Genomic DNA, 7,998 nt, shown 5'->3' with positions numbered 1-7,998 from the left:
GGTAAGCACGACACCTCTGCATTATAAAACAGACCTTCTTAAACCAATCCAATACCAACAGAAAAAGGAAGTTACTGATGTACTCTATAGTCTGGGGAACCAAAAACACAACAGACAGAACAAAATAAAACACAAAATTTTTAAAAATGCCAAATTCTGAGTGCAGATTTAGTAAAGTCCTAACAAGCTTCAAGTAGTGCTTAAACAGAAAAAATATATACAGCATGTTTCATGGGAAAATAATTCTGACAATCTAAACTTCTGAGAACTTTGGAAATACACAGCATGCAAATTATTGAAAACTGTAATGCCTAACTCTAAAAGAAATTCATAAAAACAGAAAAATAAGATAAACAGGGCTGGAACAATCAGAAAAATAAAAAGTTTCTGATATTACACTGGAGTAGAACCCACAGGAGAATGATTTCAGGAAGTACTTTATCAGTAAAAGCATGTAACATTAAGAGTGTCACCTTGGAAGGCAGATCCTATACAGCCATAACACTGGAGTGTATGATGGAGGCAGAGAATTCTCCTAAATCAGAGGAAAGCGACTGAAAAGTAAAGGCATTCCCCACCTCTACAACAGAGGAGGGATCCTGGGAGCACAGAGGTGGGGATACTACCACTTACTCCTCCTAACAGCCTGGAGAGATACACCTCATTTAAATCTGGGAAACATAAAAGGGTTTTGTTTAATCCTTGTCAATGTAAGAAACGTCCAAACCTGTAGAGAATTTTTATGAGTTTATTTGAGCCAAACTAACACCATGCCTGGAAATAAGATCTCAAATGCTCTGGTGAATGACAGTTTTGCAGTTCTTTTTAAACATTTAAAATTAAGAAGAGAAAGTAAGGAAGATTACATGAAGTTGGGAGAAGCAAGAAGGGGACATCTCTATGATGGAGTTACAGGATAGTTAACAATATTATGTGATCTCTTGAGGGTGGTTATGCTTCTGAGGGGTCTGAAAAAGAGTATTGCTCCTGGCATTTCAAAGGTGTGTTAACCTAGATGCAAGAGAACAATGGACAGGGCTTGCTTAAAATAAAGATAAATCTTTTTTTAGATCTGAGGCATGACTACCCACCATGACTTGCCCAGTTAGGAATTTATGATCAGATTGCTCCTTGAGGTTATTTTTGGTCACTTGTCATTTAGCATAGAGCCCCTTTTCCATCCACACACCATACAAATTATGAGATGAAAGTGTTGAAACTAAAATAATGGTTCAAGAGAAAATGAGGACACGCCATTAAAATGTAGCAACAAAGTAGAAGAATGTGTAAAACTCTAATTTTTGAAAGTAAGCTAAAGGTTGATCGAAGTGTTCACAGCTTTGAAAGGAGAATACAAATTAAAAATAAAATACAAAGAGAACTGAAAAGCAAACAAAAATCATATCTGTAATGTAAATAAACTTGAAATGAATACTGTTATGATATAAAAAGATTTAGATAAACTCTATTTCCATGGAACACCAGAAGAAAAGTTATAGTATAAAAATTATGATTATCTATAGAAGTATCAAAGAGTGATAGATGCAAAAATACCCCTCAATTTCCCAAGAATAGAACTCTTGATGGTGAGCTGCCAGACTTATTAATTTCTGAGGGTGAATAAAAGGTCTGAGCAGAAACAGATGTGAAAGCTGGCCAAAGAGAATTACCAGGTCAGACAGGGGACAGCTGAGTTATTAGCGATGGGGGGAGGCCAGTGGGACCCATTCAAGTCAAGGAATTTCAATTGCAAGGTCAATTCACTTGGGAATTTGTCTTCCTCACCCTTATCCTTTAAAATATCCTATGTCGTACTTTAGTTATTTAATAAATAATGATGATTAATCAATCAACATTTTTTGAAAAGAAAATATATCTATCACCAACTGCCTTCAAAAGGTATGAAATATCTTCCTAGTTTTAGGAATAAGGTAATATTGCAGAAATTAAGACATTTTGGTTATACAGATATCGTATTGTTGTAGCCGCCAGCTCCCGAAAGACACATGGACCACCAGAAACCAGTGAGTTCAAGGAAACACACTCTTTATTCAGCCAGCTGGGGCTGCCAGTGGTACGCAGACCCCAAATTAAGCAGCCCCAAAATGTAGAGGTACAGGGTTTTTAAGCCCTAAATCCCATTCCTCATTCTGTCTTAAACACAAAGGCCTATTCTTCTATTTACTGTCAATCCACAGGCAGGTTGTAGAAGCGGGGCCAGAGAAGCAAAGCTTATTGTTAGAATGTTATGTTCCCTTGGGTGACAATTTATGTTCCCATGTGCAATAGCCTATGTTTCCATGGGCGATAGCCAAGCAGTAATTTTTCCAGCCAGCACAGTATGATATATATACATAATATCAGATATATATTACAAACTATGTAGCCTTATTCTTTAATTAGAAAACATCACCAAATTAATCAATTAAAACTGATTTCAAAAAAGCAGAAATATATTTTGTCAAATTTTATTTTTCTTTTTATATATTAATTGGAGAAATGTATCCCTACCATGTGCCAAAACCAAAGCCAGGGGCAGAAAAAAATGAGATGAATAATAATGGTCTTTATCCTCAAAAAGCTCACAGTTACAGGGAATCAGACATGAAGACCGTAAGCACAACAATGCCTGGCAAACGCAGTGATAGAGAACACACTAACGATTATTTAAACACTGAGGAAATTTTTTTTATTATTATTTTTAATCTCGTTCTTAGCGATAAATACTTTCAAATGGTTCAGGAAAGCTTTCTGGATGAGAGAATATGTATCTGAATCTTAAAAGTCGTGAAGGATTGAAGATGAGTCAAGTACGGGAGGAAAGCGATAGAATTACAGGCTGAGGGAGCAGCCCGAACAGCAGTGTGGTGAATGAAAAGAACCGGATGTGCTCAGAGAAATGAAATGAAACCAGTGGGTGCTTCTGGTGCGTGTGCTTCCTGGCAGGGGGTGGTAGTTACATGTGGGTTGGGAGCAGTAGTGATAAAAACAGTGGAGAGATTTCAAAGACCAAATCAAAAAGAGAAATATATATACTCATTTGAAGCAATGGAATTTTACATTGTAAACTGCCTTAATCGAATATGATTTCTTTGTTGAATTACCCATCTCTCCCTCCTCCTGATAAATGAATACTATATCCAGAAACTACAAAATAAAAAAAGATCAATAATACTGTCTTGAATTACAAAATGACTAGTCAAATGGCACTAAATAGATTTTTTAAAAATTCATTGCTGTAGAGTAGGTGTGATAGCTAAATGTGAGGAATATACAACTAAAAGCATAAAAAGAAACTAGAAGACTTTGACATTAATGCAAATTAGACTTGAGAATTTCTTCTAGATGTATTTCCAGTAGTATTACAAAGGTGGAGTGGTATAGACAAATTAAGAATAGTGATTGGGAACTGTGTGAGAGAGAGAAACTCAAGAACAAATTCAAGTTTCTGATTTAGGTACTGGAAGTGCTGAGAGACTGGTTGTAGAAAGTAAATAAAATATTTAAATGTGAATCTTAAACAATTCAACATACTAGAAAAGGATGTTGAAATGGAGCTAATCTTGTTTGACAGTTTAAGGTAAACAACGATTAGGATAAGTTCTAAGCATTCTGTCAATGTTGTTTGCTTTGACAACACCAGGTGACACATTTTTAAAAAGATTACCTTTACTATCAGTATTCTATTATTCTCAGGTAATGGTAGGTAGAACAGACTAATTTTAAGCAATCATTATCACCACAGATACATTCCCTGGGAAACTGACTCAACATGATCATTTCAAACAAAATGTTCTTCAGTGTTCGCTGTGTAAAATACAGTTTAAATCACACAGTAGTGATAGAAGAGGATATCAGATACAAACCTAAACAAATTCGAACAGTTTTAAATGAAATGAAACTAATAGTCAATGAGAACCCTTTGTCCGAAGTCTAAATTACCTGCTCAGTGTGCGTTAGCCACACATCTGGCTTTCTCCTTTCACGGTTTCTTAGTCCTTGGCGCGGAAGGAGGGGGGTGCAGTATTGTCTAAAGCTATGCCATGAGGACTCCTTAGGCATTCTCCCAGTCTAACTACCTAGTGTTACCCACCTCGGTCTGTTGTAAGAAAGCGTTCCAGTTCCTTGGGTACCTTCACGGAGAAGGAGAAGGCCACGAGAGACAATCTTCTAGAGGCAAAGGCTAAACTGTTGCCACTAAAGCAGGCACTGGCCACACTCTACCAAACCTGATGCCTGATTTACCCCTGGCTGCCAACCACGTTGCAATTCGGGTAGGTGTGTGAAGGCTGCTTGAAAGATTTTGTCCTCGACGGCTTGCTCTAGCAGAAGGCTCACTGTTTTTAGGAATAATGTAGGTTTTTTCAATTTTTTTTTTTCTTGAGCTCAGAAGTTAGGCTTTTCATAAAAAAGTTATCCAAAGAGGAAACAACTACTCTATCACTTTAAAATAAATGTTAAAAGAGCAACCGACCAACAAACAAAACCACCTAAGATAAATTTAGGGGCTAGTTCTGGCTCTCATCGGTCACTCCTATGTTTACATAATGAAATATAATTGATGTTGTTTACACATAAAGACATTTTTAAATTTCTACTTTAAGGTGATATAAATCCCGTGACTCAGGTTTCCCTTCAAGTTATACTATTTAAAAATAGATTCTAAACATTTACTAATACACTCTTGGTTTAATGTGCCTCCACAACAGTCTTCAAAGTAATTAAAATGAATTTATTTATTCTCAAGAATGTCAAGGTATATATATGACTAGAGCAACAGAGAATATAGGCTCTATAAAGGCAATATGATGCAATTCTCCAGAAAGGCTTGGGAACAGAGAGAAAATAACTTGTAGGGGAAAAAAAGGGAAGACCAATAAATATTTATATAAAAATATATAGTATATTAAAAGTTTTCCAATAACATATCATACATTTAGTGTTAATTTCAGATGAATCTATAGTCAAGATGTTTTATATATATTTAACAGCCAAGAATAGGTAAGAATATGCTTCTTAAACTAGTCTGGTGCATAAAAATGAGAGGTTCTAATTAATTTAAAAAGCTTTCATAATGCAAATAAAACTGAGTGGACTATCCCCCCAAAAATCTATAAATTAATCTGATAAAATAGTAGTGACTTAAAATACTTAAATGAAATATTAAGTTAAAGTTTCTTTCAATGATTTTCATTCTCGACAATTGATGCTGATTCAAAAACAGCCATCATTTTCCCTTTCACTCTCATACACAAACACATATTCACATAAAAATAATTGCTGTACTTGAGGATAAAAGATGGAAAATTTAGGAGTCAAAACAATATTATTATGACTTGCCATTGGTTGAGAAGAATATGGTGGCCTAGGCTACAAAAGAAATAACAATTGTTCTTTTCTTTCTTTTTTCCTTCCTTCCTCCTCGTTTCTCTCCTTCCCTCCCTCCCATCTTCCTTCCTTCTTTCTTTCCCTGTCCTTACCAAGAGCTATAAAATTCTATTTAGGATATTTCAGACATAAACGCACCTATTTTTAACTCTATCCTCAATCTAGGTTTATAGTTAGATGTTAAATACATCAAAAAGCAAATATATCTTTATTAATATCTGGAACTTTCTTACAGATTTTACATGGCAAGCAACAAATACCTAATTCTTTACCCAAAGCTTACAGAAACTCAGCTCAGCTTCCTTAAAACTTCCTGTACCTTGCTTTGATTTTTGAACTCGCTGTCTCTCCAACCTTTTCTGAACTACATCCAATTTCTAAGCTTTGCCGATTAATTGCAACAAATCTAGTTTGTCTCCACAATGGGTAAGGATACGGACTGAACTTTTTTCTTTAAATAGCACAGCATGCCTTTCCCAATTTCTAGCCAGTTGCACCTGCCGCCCCAGTCTCTTGCCGCTGCTATTAAGGTCTTGTGCAGCTGTGCCACCGGTTCCAAAATTCCTTTCTTCCTCACTGTGTCAGCATCCTACAACGAACAAGGAAGCTTTCTTTTGATCGATACAGAATGGTTATTTCTGAAGGCAACATCTGAGTTTACTAAATAATTTGTTCCTAACCAGGATGAGGAACTATAGTACATGTTGGTAGACATGTTAAATCAAATTGCCTGTTCAAATATACTCACAATAGTTTGAAATATTCACTAGCAAGGACCTCAGAACATAAATTTCCCATTTTCATTCCATGAATGTATTCAAGAATACGAAATAATTAAAACAAAGTGTTCCTCAGATAAAATAATCCCGATATTATTTATACAAGAACAATTTGCCCTTATTCATTCTCTCAAGAGAACATTGCCTAAGTGCCTTGGTGTGATCCACAAGGCGCCGAAAAGCCTATCGATTCTCTCTGAACGTGCACGCTTCCTATCACAAAGCCGACACCCTAGTACCTTGAAAACATTATCTCCTTAAGTCTCTTACATTATGTTTATCTGCTATTCATTAGATTCTGCAATGAGAAGATATTAATACAGTAGCAAATGCTCTACTCCCTTTCAAGCTTGGTACCTTGACTTTCATTACCATCTAGACCAAGCCAACCTACATTACGGAGACTTTCTCAAATATATCTGAAAATGTCTGCTTACCTCCCTATTTTTACATGAAGACTGACAACTTTTTACATGCATTTGTCCATACTCAATAAATATTTATTGAGTCACTATTAGATGCAAGAACGTCAACGGGCTGATGGGAGCACAGAGATAAATAAGACAGTGCCTGTCTCCACGGAGCTCTCCCTTGGGTACCTAGGATTCCGCTTGTCCTTTCCAAATTCACTCATAAATCTCTGGCCATCTTTCCAGGCTGGTCATCGGTTTTAAGGATTCCAATATATTAATACTGCACTTTGTTATAAGGTATAAAACTACGGGTAGTTTTGATGTAACATAGTTATTTCAGATATCACTTCATAGCGTCATCAGCTTTTCTTCGGTCCTTTCTCCAGTGACTCGACTGTCCCGTGCACATTACTGATAGCCTCACCCAAGCCCTCTTTTCATTTTACTGGACAACTCCGGGTACCATCACTATCCTTCTCTGAAGAAAATGCTGAGAAACATGAGTTGTATGTCATGTTTTGAGGTTCGGTTTTTCTTCTGGAGAAGGAGGCGAATAGACTTGAATGTAGGCAGAATCATCTGACCTAGTCTGTCTTACTCTGTCTAAAACAAATAGATAAATAAATAAAGCCAGTTGTGTTTTGTTTTTGTCTATATTTCTATTTAAATAAATAAATAAATAATACAAAAACAAAACACAACTGGCTGGAGATGCGGACCTTCCCAGAAGCATGATACTGAAATCTGCATTTAAGGAAGCTGACAACGCAGGACCAGATGCAGCAAAAGTCCAGCACTAGAGGGCCACAGCCTAGAATAAAATAAAACCGAAAGATGCAGGAGGACTAGTGAAAGCCACTGAATTTATGTATTTATAAGTATGTTGTTCACTTTTGTATTTTGTACATATAGGCTTCTTCACGGTTGGTTCAGTCTCCACCAAGAGTTTAACATCTTTCCAAGCTTCCCACAGTGCATAGCCCCACAGCCAATAGTAAACGCTCTAGGTTCTTACTATGGAAGCACACCAGATTCAAGGTTTGGAAAAGAGGCTGATGCTGGGAACACTAAAGTCACATTGCACGGAGGTGCATGCAAGCTGAGATGGGAGGCATCTCTGGCTAGAGCTGTCCAGTGTAGTAGTTATACAAAAGCTTGACAGAAATTGGTTTTCATGAAATGGTAAGACGAGAATTGGAATTAGCGAATACAGACGATTCTTTCACAGAATTATGTTATAAAGGTGAAGAAAGGTGGAAATAACTAGAATTAATTGGGGTCAAGAAAAGTGTTTCTTTTGTTTTTCTTTCTATTTAATGGAGAAAATAACAGCATATTTGCAAGCTCCTGGAAATAATGCAACAGAGAAGGAAAAATAGATGATGCAAAAAACAAAAGAATAATGGTTTGAGTGATAT

The sequence above is a fragment of the Pteropus vampyrus genome, unplaced genomic scaffold (genome assembly GCF_000151845.1).
Source record: "Pteropus vampyrus isolate Shadow unplaced genomic scaffold, Pvam_2.0 Scaffold73, whole genome shotgun sequence".
Classification (NCBI taxonomy): Eukaryota; Metazoa; Chordata; class Mammalia; order Chiroptera; family Pteropodidae; genus Pteropus; species Pteropus vampyrus.
Note: the sequence above shows the minus strand (reverse complement) of the source record.